Source organism: Saccostrea cucullata, unplaced genomic scaffold (genome assembly GCF_032062105.1).
Source record: "Saccostrea cucullata isolate Sc308-1 unplaced genomic scaffold, CSIRO_AGI_Scuc_v1 ctg16300, whole genome shotgun sequence".
Classification (NCBI taxonomy): domain Eukaryota; kingdom Metazoa; phylum Mollusca; class Bivalvia; order Ostreida; family Ostreidae; genus Saccostrea; species Saccostrea cuccullata.
This window is the reverse complement of record NW_026941203.1, coordinates 1-12,796: the sequence shown is the minus strand read 5'-3', so window position 1 is coordinate 12,796 and position 12,796 is coordinate 1. Positions and strand designations below refer to the sequence as shown.

Below are 12,796 nucleotides of genomic sequence, written 5' to 3'. Positions count from 1 at the left end.
TCTGTGTGTAAAATTTTCCTATTTTCTACAGAACTTGTAACCTGTTTCGCTCGGATGTCGCTGCAGAGTGACCGAGTGTTGACCAAAATCATTGTTTTCTCACGCTTGCAGTCAGCGCCTCTCTGTAGGCAGCAGCCGACACCTCTCGGCCCAGGTGCATCGGTGACGTAATCAAGTATCTCCTGCGACTTTGAAGAGTTTGTGTGAAATGGACGCAGTGGGAAAGGTAATTAGGAAAGGGGAGGGGGTAATAAGAACGATGTACATGTCAGTACAGTCTGTACAGCAAGGATTAAATACTAGTTTTTATTCTGTAAATTGCACAATGTCATGCTTAACCATTTGAATCCATATTTGCAATTTATTCATTTTCTTTCATGGATCAGAAACGCAGTAGATGTACACAAATTAACAGATTTGTTTCTGTTTAATTTTTTTTTTAATTTATAAAGCTTAAGATATAGAAATGCACTCGTAAATTAAAAATATTTTAGTTACGAGATAGTATAGTGAACAGATTGACAGAAAGATGGATAAATTTAAAAATTATCATTCTTTTTCTTTTAACTAATGCAGGGAAGAAAAGCCGGTTGGTGAGATGAAAGAAGGAAAAAAGTAGGGAAGAGGAAAATAACTTGCGTGAACTTTCAGAGATATTTTCCTGCATGCTGAGGTTCTTGATGATTTCTTTAAAAGTGTTTTCTCTTTGGGTGTGTATATTTGAAGAATCAATTCAACTGGCTCACAAATATGGAAATTTTCTAAAAGACATTTCATTTTTAACAGAAGGTAGCGTTCAAAAAAAAAAAAAAAAAAAAATTCAAGCGAAACTGATCCTGTTTCTTGCCATGTCACCTTTTATACAAATAAGACGTAAATGGATGAAAAATTAGTGAGTGAACACGTATATTTTTATGATTGGTGGAAAGTCTTAGAATACGAGAAAAAAAAAATGTAATCCCGCGAGGCGGATTTGAACCACCGACCTAAGGATTTCAGTATTTTATAACCACTACAGTCCTCCGCTCTACCAACTGAGCTATCACGGGATACATAAGGAGCCGATTCAAGTTCAACGTAATCTGAGCAGGTAAGTTTTAATTTTTAATAAAATCGTTCCATATGTTTTGATCAACAAGTTGATATACTGTGTTTACATCTATTTGTACATATTTAAAACTTTAGTCTTAAAGCGTTGAATCAGATCGAACTGGTGTAGATGTAAATAATTTATGAAAATATATTAGTATTTTATAAATATGGATCCGCCATCGAAAACTATCTATATAGGCATGAGTAGGTATGATATCTATAGATAGATATTTTGATGGGCATTCCCCTATTACACTGTCAGTTGTATTGACTTCTGTGTGATAAGGGAAAAAAGAACAACATACTCACAATGTCAAGGTTTTTTAACCACAGTTCTGAAATACTAAACCTTGACGTTGAATGGTGACAATAATATACACGTAAGATGCAATAAGATAAGGTATAGATCTGATTCAGAAATGTTTGTTATGGTAATGTTACGGTAAGATAAATTTAACATGATTTCTACCAAAAGAAGAACATGTAATTAAATAATTATCTCAATCCAATTTTTCTATTTATATTTTTGTTATTTGATTATTTACTTTATCCATTTAATATCAACAGACTGTCTCAAGTGATATATATATACAAAACATGATGAATTATAAAGTACCAATGCACTGTCCCGTGGTATCTTTTGCAATTTAGTGGAATATAGCTACTCAGTATGTATGTGTGTGGACATATATATATACGTGTATGTATGTATGTGTTGGTATGTATAAAAAAAAAATATATATATATATATATATATATATATATATATATATATTTTTCATTTCTGTGTATGTATATCTCTGGCTTTTTTGCATTATGGTACACGGTGGTACTTCTTTATATATTTTTAATTACAATATGTATTTAAAGTTCACATGTTAGCAATTATTTCAACTTATGAACCATGTGTAAATTATTATGTATAATTATACATGTACTAAGAACACATCACATCTTATTAATAACTATTATATGCTCTGTTTAATAATCATGTATGTAATATGCCCACAAGGGCCCTGATCTGGAATAAATCTATTCTATTCTATTCTATATATACACATGACATGTAATTATGTTTTTTGAACAGTCTTATTCAAAAAAAGTTTAAGAATAAATTGTAAATTTTGACTGCAGGTATAAAATGATTTTCTTTTATCATAATGAAAATCAAATCAAGGACTTCTATTATTCCCCAGGACCTTCAAGTTTTATTTTAACTTTAAATACTTGACTTTCCCATGATGTTTACATATACTAAACGAAGAGAACTTAGGAAGAAATCCAATGAAACTGAGTGGAAGCATAAAACACTTCTTGATTTTCTTCCTTTAAAATGGTAATATATAGAAAAAATATGTATTTACTATTTTAAGTCTTCTCATACTTTAAACTACCTTGAATCATAAAAAAGTATGATATATAGCAAGGAGCACACTTAAAATATATCATTATTTTAATTAATTTCAAGCTGTCTTTTCTGCAAATTTAATTTCAGTAAAACCCTTATTCATTACTCACATACCTACAGAACAATTACATACCCATAGTGCCTAAATCGGAAGCCATTTTAAAAAATCAAAATCATTTTTTGATCCGAAATCCCCCACCCAGGGCCAGGATCATAATAAAACAAATATTTACACAAGAAATGACGAATGTATATAAAAAAAATTAATTAATAAATTAAAAAAATAAAATCAAATCGCTGTTGTGTTGGATATACTGCTTATTTTTTCCTATAATTATTAAAAAAAAAAAAACTCAACCACTTCTGCAGAACAATATATATACGAACCATATATGTATTTTAAAACAGACTATGCCATGCAATGTGTGCTCAATAGATGTACATTATAAGGTTCATGATGATTTTTGATTTCTAATTTGAAACTATCATGGAGCAATAATATTATATTGATTCTATTAGTCCCAAAAAAGGCAAAATCTTTGTTTACAAAATGGAGTCCAATCAAAAGCGAACTTCTGATTGGATAATTTGTGGTTTGCAATTCTGGTTTGCCTTTATCTGATTTGTCAAATTGTGGTTTGGAATCATGGTTTGCCTTCATCTCATTGAATGCCCGAACCTCAAAGTTCATGTTTGAAGCTAAGCGCTACCGAGGCACATGACACCTATTAGCACACATTTTGAACACAATGTTCAACCTGAACTTGTTTACATTGAAAATTAAAAACTTTCCAAAAAGTACAAAGAATATATGCACGTTTTCTTTGATTTAAAAAATAGTCCATTTCAGTAAAATTTGTTAGTTATTTCAAGAAAATTAGAGAAATAGATTACCTTTATTATGAGTTACCTCATTAAAGAACATGATAAAATGAAATCCTTTGATTTCACCTTGAGAGAAGGGGTTGTCCAATTCAAATGGTTTCTGTCAACTTTCTCCTTGTAATATCATTGAAAACAAGTGACTGAACAAGAGTGAATAGCTGCAATTATTTTAGCTAATGACTGGGAAATTTATTGTTTTTTTATCATTGGAAATCCCATATGATATTACAAAGTAATTTTTGTCTTCGTTATAGTATGGGTAAATTTTGTCAAAACTACATTTCCAAACATCCAATGTATGCTTTCCTCGGATGAATGGGCAATTTAATTCTATGCAGCAATGAATGGAACACATTGAATTAATCTTGGTTCATTTTTTCCCTTTAGGTTTGCGTATCATGGGTTTGGCATTTTATCCTGATGCAAAGAGGAGAAAAATATTCAGAATCAGTGATCATACACGTGGTTTTCAAATGTTGACAAACAGCCCACAAACCATCCGGGAAGTTGCATCATGCGAATCTAAAAGAGTTCCCTTTAATTTAGTGGGGAAAATTCCTCTAAAGCTATGATATTCCTAGTAAATGAGTCCACATTTTATACTGTAGGCCTAAACAAAGATGCCAAAATGAAAAATGAAAAAGAAATTGTCTCTCTATATATAGAGCTAAACATTGACTAAGTACATTTTGATTGGCTATTTCCTTGCGTAAGATTTTTAAAATACATATATATCTTTGAAAATTTAACTGTCTTTGCCTTTCTAGAAGCAGATCTGCTTTTGTTTTTCTGCAGGCATAACTTATTTCATGTTAATAGTATTTGTTATTAAAAAAGTTAAAAAAGCAGAATGCATTCAGAAGATGGAGAATCCGGGTATCGATCCCGGTACCTCTCACATGCAAAGCGAGCGCTCTACCACTTGAGCTAATTCCCCATACATACGCAAAGTGTGCTAGAGAGATGTACAATATGAGGATCAGGGGTTGAACTTTGATTTTAAATTTGAAACCATTATAGATCAATCTCTTCTAGTACAAAGTCATCGATATCAAATGGGAGAACCATTCCACGAAGAACCAAAGATATTACAGGAGCAAATAATGGAAAATCGAATACTGGACGGGGTTCAGGCTATCATTTGCCTTGTCAGAAAATCCTCTTTCGAAAATTTGATAGTTGTCTTTAATATATTGAATATGACAACAAATGTAGTGTGACGGGATAGGGTATTAAACCACAAAACCTTCCCCTTTTCACCCACCACTTCCTCCTCCAATAAAGAAGTATCAGCCAGTTTTCTTTTCATAAACCACTGAAAGGACCATGAAAGCTTGTGCAGTATATACCCGTATCATGATCAGATCTGAATGAAAAGTACATAAAATGTTCATCTTGCCCGCAATTCCGTTGCATTTGCTACTTGATTGCATTTAATAAAGTGGGATTGTAATGTTTTGTCCACTTTCTTGATATTTGGACAAAAGAACTTTTATCAAAGAAAATATTTGCGCCCACGTTGGGACTCGAACCCAAGACCCTCAGATTAAAAGTCTGATGCTCTACCGACTGAGCTACGCGGGCTTGTATCGCTAATACAATAAATCTTTCTTGTACTGCCTAGTACCTGTACATATATATTATAAAACAAATATTTTTTTGACCGTTTGCTAACATGGAAAGCTGATCGATTTGAACCAATCAAAAAAGTCAATTCCATTGAAATTTGAGGTATTGCTTTTTAAAAAATTTTGAACTGAAAGAAATTTTCTATTAATGAATATCTTTAACGATATTTTGAATTATTACAATCTTCTTCTTTATTGGAATGATCAACCAAAATAACACGATGAACAAAATCGTGAAAGTCGTCTTCCATTGTTGATTATTTGTTACCGTTTTCCTTGGAAGACGGTATTGTATAGTTGAAGTTTTTTACAGTCTTCGGACTATTCACTTCCTCTCTTTTGTGATTGGTAGAAAATGCATGATGAGAAAATTTTCAATTATTTCATTGGTTGAAATGATGTTCAAGGCAAGGGAGATAACTTTCTGATGATCTAATTTTCGTACGACTTAACAATTTTGCAAGATTTTCAATCTTTAAAAAAAATGACAAAACGAACAACAAAATCAGCAGTAATTGATTCATAATAACATGATTTTTTGTATAGCAATAAAGAATAAGATCTCTTTAATTTCATTATAAATAAAATTTGATTTTAATTGCTCGCAGGCTTTACAATTTGTTATTATTCTTTTCCCCTTTCTTGTTTGAAGAAGGGAATGGAATCAGCCGAGTTTTGCCGAAAGCTCTCGGCCAGTTTACGGAGATGACCGAGCGACAACCGTGGTAGGGCTAATGCCAGTAAAAAGCTAATGTAGAAATACAAAATCAAGAAATTCAAAAGAATTATACGGCCTGATAGGTGTAGATCAGTTTACTGTTTGAGAGTGTTGCTAAAGACGGTAAGCTTTTTTAAAAAGCTCTACTTGTATTTATCTAAACCTTGAACTTATAATTTTATAGTGTAAAGCCAGCCCTCTAAGGGATTGCAGTTAGTTTCGAATCTGACATTTGAACCCGAATAATTCGTCTACTTATTTCAATTTTCAAATACTGACTCATAAATGCATAGCAACTACAAAACTGGCTATACATCACCTTTAAGAAGTCAAAATGCTGAGATTATTGATACGAAACTACCACCTTTCATCTTTGGTTGAAAAGTGTGTTTGTAGGAAAAGAGTTGGGTATAAGGGACAATTTCTTTTCAACTTTTGAAATGTATTTTTACGTATTTTAAGCAATGTCTATGCATTTTATATCAATATACTTAATGCCTCCGTGGCCCAATGGATAAGGCACCGGCCTCCTAAGCCGGGGATTGCGGGTTCGAGTCCCGCCGGAGGTTTTCCATTTATTTTACCTCTCACAAGGTAGCAGAGGCCACCAACAAACGTCCTCTCCATTTCTTGTAGTTTATATATGCTTTTAATTATGGAATTTTTGTTAATTGGCATACTAAAAAACAAAATAAAAAGGGAACTAAAATGAATGCCCCGGGTGAGGATCGAACTCACGACCTTCAGATGGCCCTTGTGTGATTATGAGACTGACGCGCTACCTACTGCGCTACCGAGGCACATGACACCTATTAGCACACATTTTGAACACAATGTTCAACCTGAACTTGTTTAAATTGAAAATTAAAAACTTTCCAAAAAGTACAAAGAATATATGCACATTTTCGTTGATTTAAAAAATAGTCCATTTCAGTAAAAATTGGTTAGTTACATGAAGAAAATTAGAGAAATAGATTACCTTTATTATGAGTTGCCTCGGTAGAGAACATGATAAAATGAATTAAATCCTTTGATTTCACCTTGAGAGAAAGGGTTGTCCAATTCAAATGTTTTCTGTCAACTCTCGCCTTGTAATATCATTGAAAACAAGTGACTGAACAAGAGTGAATAGCTGCAATTATTTTAGCTAACGACTGGGAAATCTATTGTTTTTTTTTATCATTGGAAATCTTATAAGATATTACAAAGTAATTTTTGTCTTCGTTATAGTATGGGTGAATTTTGTCAAAACTACATTTCCAAACATCCAATGTATGCTTTCCTCGGATGAATGGGCAATTCAATTATATGCATCAATGAATGGAACATATTGAATTAATCTTTGTTCATTTTTTCCCTTTAGGTTTGCGTATCATGGGTTTGGCATCTTATCCTGATGCAAAGAGGAGAAAAATATTCAACATCAGTGATCATACACGTGGATTTCACATGTTGACAAACAGCCCAAACAAGTTGCATCATGCGAATCTAAAAGAGTTCCCTTTAATTCAGTGGCATAAGTTTTCTAAAGCTATAATATTCCTAGTAAATGAGTCCACAATTTACACTGTAGACCTAAACAAAGATGCCAAATGGAAAAATGAAAAAGAAATTGTCTCTCTTTATATAGAGCTAAAAATTGCTTAAGCTCATTTTGATTGGCTATTTCCTTGCGTAGGATTTTTAAAATACATATATATCTCTGAAAATTTAACTGTCTTTGCCTTTCTAGAAGCAGATCTGCTTTTGTTTTTCTGCAGGCACAACTTATTTCATGAAGCAAATTCAAGTTTAATCGAGAAAGCTTAGACACACACACAGACAGACATGGATTGAAATCTCAACTTGCAGCTTACGTTCATGAAGTTACTTTAATAATTATTAAAAAAGTTAAAAAGCAGAATGCATTCAGAAGATGGAGAATCCGGTTATCGATCCCGGTACCTCTCACATGCAAAGCGAGCGCTCTACCACTTGAGCTAATTCCCCATACATACGCAAAGTGTGCTAGAGAGATGTACAATATGAGGATCAGGGGTTGAACTTTGATTTTAAATTTGAAACCATTATAGATCAATCTCTTCTAGTACAAAGTCATCGATATCAAATGGGAGAACCATTCCACGAAGAACCAAAGATATTACAGGAGCAAATAATGGAAAATCGAATACTGGACGGGGTTCAGGCTATCATTTGCCTTGTCAGAAAATCCTCTTTCGAAAATTTGATAGTTGTCTTTGATACACTGAATATGACAACACATGTAGTGTGACGGGATAGGGTATTAAACCACAAAACCTTCCCCTTTTCACCCACCTACCCCATTCACCCACCACTTCCTCCTCCAATAAAGAAGTACCAGCCAATTTTCTTGTCATAAACCACTGAAAGGACCATGAAAGTTTGTACAGTATATACCCATATAAGATCTGATGAAAAATACATAAAATGTCCATCTTGCCCGCAATTCCGTTGCATTTGCTACTTGACTGCATTTAATAAAGTAGAATTCTAATGTTTTGTTCACTTTCTTGATATTTGGACAAAAGGACTTTTATCAAAGAAAATATTTGCGCCCACGTTGGGACTCGAACCCAAGACCCTCAGATTAAAAGTCTGATGCTCTACCGACTGAGCTACGCGGGCTTGTATCCTCCAATACGATAAATCTTTCTTGCCTAGTACCTGTACATATCTACATGTATTATAAAACAATTTTTTTTTATCGTATGCCAACCTGGAAATGTGATCGATTTGAACCACTCAAGAAAGTCAGTTCCATTGAAATTTGAGGAACTGCTTTTTAAAAAATTTTGAACTGAAACAAATTTTCTATTTATGAATGTCTTTAACGATGTTTCGAATTATTACAATCTTCTTCCTTATTCGAATGATCAGCCAAAATAACACGATGAACAAAATCGAGAAAGTCGTATTCCATTGATCATTTGTATTTATCTAAACCTTGAACTTATAATTTTATAGTGTAAAGCCAGCCCTCTAAGGGATTGCAGTTAGTTTCGAATCTGACATTTGAACCCCAATAATTCGTCTACTTATTTCAATAATGAAATACTCACTTATAAATGCTTTCATTCATTTGCATAGCACCCACAAAACTGTCTATACATTACCTTTAAGAAGTAAATATGCTGAGATTACTTATACGAAACTACCACCTTTCATCTTTTGTTGAAAAGTGTGTTTGTAGGAAAAGAGTTGGGTATAAGGGACAATTTCTTTGCAACTTTTGAAATTCCTTATGTACATGTTTTCTTGCATATTTTAAGCTATGTCTATGCATTTTATATCAAAATACTTAATGCCTCCGTGGCCCAATGGATAAGGCACCGGCCTCCTAAGCCGGGGATTGCGGGTTCGAGTCCCGCCGGAGGTTTTCCATTTTTTTTACCTCTCACGAGATAGCAGAGGCCACCAACAAACGTCCTCTCCATTTCTTGTAGTTTTTTTTATATATGCTTTTGATCATGGTATTTTTGCTAATTGGGATACTAAAAAACAAAGTAAAAAGAGAACTAAAATGATTGCCCCGGGTGAGGATCGAACTCACGACCTTCAGATGGCCCTTGTGTGATTATGAGACTGACGCGCTACCTACTGCGCTACCGAGGCACATGACACCTATTAGCACACATTTTGAACACAATGTTCAACCTGAACTTGTTTAAATTGAAAATTAAAAACTTTCCAAAAAGTACAAAGAATATATGCACATTTTCGTTGATTTAAAAAATAGTCCATTTCAGTAAAAATTGGTTAGTTACATGAAGAAAATTAGAGAAATAAATTACCTTTATTATGAGTTGCCTCGGTAGAGAACATAATAAAATGAATTAAATCCTTTGATTTCACCTTGAGAGAAGGGGTTGTCCAATTCAAATGTTTTCTGTCAACTCTCGCCTTGTAATATCATTGAAAACAAGTGAGTGAACAAGAGTGAATAGCTGCAATTATTTTAGCTAACGACTGGGAAATCTATTGTTTTTTTTTATCATTGGAAATCTTATAAGATATTACAAAGTAATTTTTGTCTTCGTTATAGTATGGGTGAATTTTGTCAAAACTACATTTCCAAACATCCAATGTATGCTTTCCTCGGATGAATGGGCAATTCAATTATATGCATCAATGAATGGAACATATTGAATTAATCTTTGTTCATTTTTTCCCTTTAGGTTTGCGTATCATGGGTTTGGCATCTTATCCTGATGCAAAGAGGAGAAAAATATTCAACATCAGTGATCATACACGTGGATTTCACATGTTGACAAACAGCCCACACAAGTTGCATCATGCGAATCTAAAAGAGTTCCCTTTAATTCAGTGGCATAAGTTTTCTAAAGCTATAATATTCCTAGTAAATGAGTCCACAATTTACACTGTAGACCTAAACAAAGATGCCAAATGGAAAAATGAAAAAGAAATTGTCTCTCTATATATAGAGCTAAAAATTGCTTAAGCTCATTTTGATTGGCTATTTCCTTGCGTAGGATTTTTAAAATACATATATATCTCTGAAAATTTAACTGTCTTTGCCTTTCTAGAAGCAGATCTGCTTTTGTTTTTCTGCAGGCACAACTTATTTCATGAAGCAAATTCAAGTTTAATCGAGAAAGCTTAGACACACACACAGACAGACATGGATTGAAATCTCAACTTGCAGCTTACGTTCATGAAGTTACTTTAATAATTATTAAAAAAGTTAAAAAAGCAGAATGCATTCAGAAGATGGAGAATCCGGGTATCGATCCCGGTACCTCTCACATGCAAAGCGAGCGCTCTACCACTTGAGCTAATTCCCCATACATACGCAAAGTGTGCTAGAGAGATGTACAATATGAGGATCAGGGGTTGAACTTTGATTTTAAATTTGAAACCATTATAGATCAATCTCTTCTAGTACAAAGTCATCGATATCAAATGGGAGAACCATTCCACGAAGAACCAAAGATATTACAGGAGCAAATAATGGAAAATCGAATACTGGACGGGGTTCAGGCTATCATTTGCCTTGTCAGAAAATCCTCTTTCGAAAATTTGATAGTTGTCTTTGATACACTGAATATGACAACACATGTAGTGTGACGGGATAGGGTATTAAACCACAAAACCTTCCCCTTTTCACCCACCTACCCCATTCACCCACCACTTCCTCCTCCAATAAAGAAGTATCAGCCAATTTTCTTGTCATAAACTACTGAAAGGACCATGAAAGTTTGTACAGTATATACCCATATAAGATCTGAATGAAAAATACATAAAATGTCCATCTTGCCCGCAATTCCGTTGCATTTGCTACTTGACTGCATTTAATAAAGTAGAATTCTAATGTTTTGTTCACTTTCTTGATATTTGGACAAAAGGACTTTTATCAAAGAAAATATTTGCGCCCACGTTGGGACTCGAACCCAAGACCCTCAGATTAAAAGTCTGATGCTCTACCGACTGAGCTACGCGGGCTTGTATCCTCCAATACGATAAATCTTTCTTGCCTAGTACCTGTACATATATACATGTATTATAAAACAATTTTTTTTTATCGTATGCCAACCTGGAAATGTGATCGATTTGAACCACTCAAGAAAGTCAGTTCCATTGAAATTTGAGGAACTGCTTTTTAAAAAATTTTGAACTGAAACAAATTTTCTATTTATGAATGTCTTTAACGATGTTTCGAATTATTACAATCTTCTTCCTTATTCGAATGATCAGCCAAAATAACACGATGAACAAAATCGAGAAAGTTGTATTCCATTGATCATTTGTATTTATCTAAACCTTGAACTTATAATTTTATAGTGTAAAGCCAGCCCTCTAAGGGATTGCAGTTAGTTTCGAATCTGACATTTGAACCCCAATAATTCGTCTACTTATTTCAATAATGAAATACTCACTTATAAATGCTTTCATTCATTTGCATAGCACCCACAAAACTGTCTATACATTACCTTTAAGAAGTAAATATGCTGAGATTACTTATATGAAACTACCACCTTTCATCTTTGGTTGAAAAGTGTGTTTGTAGGAAAAGAGTTGGGTATAAGGGACAATTTCTTTGCAACTTTTGAAATTCCTTATGTACATGTTTTCTTGCATATTTTAAGCTATGTCTATGCATTTTATATCAAAATACTTAATGCCTCCGTGGCCCAATGGATAAGGCACCGGCCTCCTAAGCCGGGGATTGCGGGTTCGAGTCCCGCCGGAGGTTTTCCATTTATTTTACCTCTCACGAGATAGCAGAGGCCACCAACGAACGTCCTCTCCATTTCTTGTGGTTTATATATGTAGTAGATGTATAATTCCAATCTTCATTTTATCTATTGATTTCCTGTGTTTTGATTGGACGAGAACACGTTCCAGAAAATTTTTACACATCGATAAATTCTTTCAATCAGAACTACTTTCTTGATGACACTACTAGGTTATCGTATAAACAATGAAAGCAGTTATTTCTGGGTCTGTTCTGGCTAAATAATGAATACAAGAAACTTTAAATTTAATTAGGGCTTAAACAAAACTGGCAACATACTAGACTGCCTAACTGATGGACGCCGTGAAAATGTTTATGTCACTGTCCGATCACGAGTGTGAATTTTAAAAATCGCTGTCTCAACGTTCATGAATACGTAGAAAATAAGCTCAGTCTGTATCGTTTTGACAGGGAAAAGAAACGTACCTCAAAATCTTGCCCTATTAGCATCAAATTCATATTTACTTTCTATATTTTTCCTCAATATTTGAATAACAAGTGCAAATTGAAGGCGTCGTCGGTCTGCAATTTTCGCTATAGATGAGAGTTGTTGTTTATGTCAACATGGCCATGGTCAAAGACGAACTATTCTGAAGTAAACTCGTAATTACGATATTTGTTGACTTAAACAACATTCGATTAGTTGTTATAAGTTTATTTATCGATTGTTTTGACAATTTAAGTTGAACTCTATCGAAATTCATCTCGATTACGTTCCTTTACGGTAAAATGTATTCCTACGCCGTCCAGAAATAACGGATTGTATGGAGGCCTCAAAGAGAAATAATTTA

General features: G+C 33.6%; 11 non-coding genes across 11 annotated transcripts; 3 read left to right on the top strand and 8 right to left on the bottom strand.

The window, feature by feature from the left end:
- Nucleotides 1-958: 958 nt before the first annotated feature.
- Nucleotides 959-1,049, bottom strand: Trnay-gua (transfer RNA tyrosine (anticodon GUA)). Its single transcript is given in 2 exon segments — nucleotides 959-994; nucleotides 1,013-1,049. It is a non-coding gene; the product is annotated as a tRNA-Tyr (tRNA).
- Nucleotides 1,050-4,249: 3,200 nt separating this feature from the next.
- Trnaa-ugc (transfer RNA alanine (anticodon UGC)) lies at nucleotides 4,250-4,322 on the bottom strand. Its single transcript has one exon. It is a non-coding gene; the product is annotated as a tRNA-Ala (tRNA).
- Nucleotides 4,323-4,896: 574 nt separating this feature from the next.
- Nucleotides 4,897-4,969, bottom strand: Trnak-uuu (transfer RNA lysine (anticodon UUU)). Its single transcript has one exon. It is a non-coding gene; the product is annotated as a tRNA-Lys (tRNA).
- A 1,258-nt stretch (nucleotides 4,970-6,227) lies between these two features.
- Trnar-ccu (transfer RNA arginine (anticodon CCU)) lies at nucleotides 6,228-6,300 on the top strand. The gene has a single exon. It is a non-coding gene; the product is annotated as a tRNA-Arg (tRNA).
- Nucleotides 6,301-6,444: 144 nt separating this feature from the next.
- Trnam-cau (transfer RNA methionine (anticodon CAU)) lies at nucleotides 6,445-6,531 on the bottom strand. The gene is given in 2 exon segments: nucleotides 6,445-6,480; nucleotides 6,495-6,531. It is a non-coding gene; the product is annotated as a tRNA-Met (tRNA).
- A 1,773-nt stretch (nucleotides 6,532-8,304) lies between these two features.
- On the bottom strand, nucleotides 8,305-8,377 carry Trnak-uuu (transfer RNA lysine (anticodon UUU)). Its single transcript has one exon. It is a non-coding gene; the product is annotated as a tRNA-Lys (tRNA).
- Nucleotides 8,378-9,055: 678 nt separating this feature from the next.
- On the top strand, nucleotides 9,056-9,128 carry Trnar-ccu (transfer RNA arginine (anticodon CCU)). Its single transcript has one exon. It is a non-coding gene; the product is annotated as a tRNA-Arg (tRNA).
- Nucleotides 9,129-9,277: 149 nt separating this feature from the next.
- Nucleotides 9,278-9,364, bottom strand: Trnam-cau (transfer RNA methionine (anticodon CAU)). Its single transcript is given in 2 exon segments — nucleotides 9,278-9,313; nucleotides 9,328-9,364. It is a non-coding gene; the product is annotated as a tRNA-Met (tRNA).
- A 1,117-nt stretch (nucleotides 9,365-10,481) lies between these two features.
- Trnaa-ugc (transfer RNA alanine (anticodon UGC)) lies at nucleotides 10,482-10,554 on the bottom strand. The gene has a single exon. It is a non-coding gene; the product is annotated as a tRNA-Ala (tRNA).
- A 585-nt stretch (nucleotides 10,555-11,139) lies between these two features.
- Nucleotides 11,140-11,212, bottom strand: Trnak-uuu (transfer RNA lysine (anticodon UUU)). The gene has a single exon. It is a non-coding gene; the product is annotated as a tRNA-Lys (tRNA).
- Nucleotides 11,213-11,890: 678 nt separating this feature from the next.
- Trnar-ccu (transfer RNA arginine (anticodon CCU)) lies at nucleotides 11,891-11,963 on the top strand. Its single transcript has one exon. It is a non-coding gene; the product is annotated as a tRNA-Arg (tRNA).
- The last annotated feature ends 833 nt before the right edge of the window (nucleotides 11,964-12,796 follow it).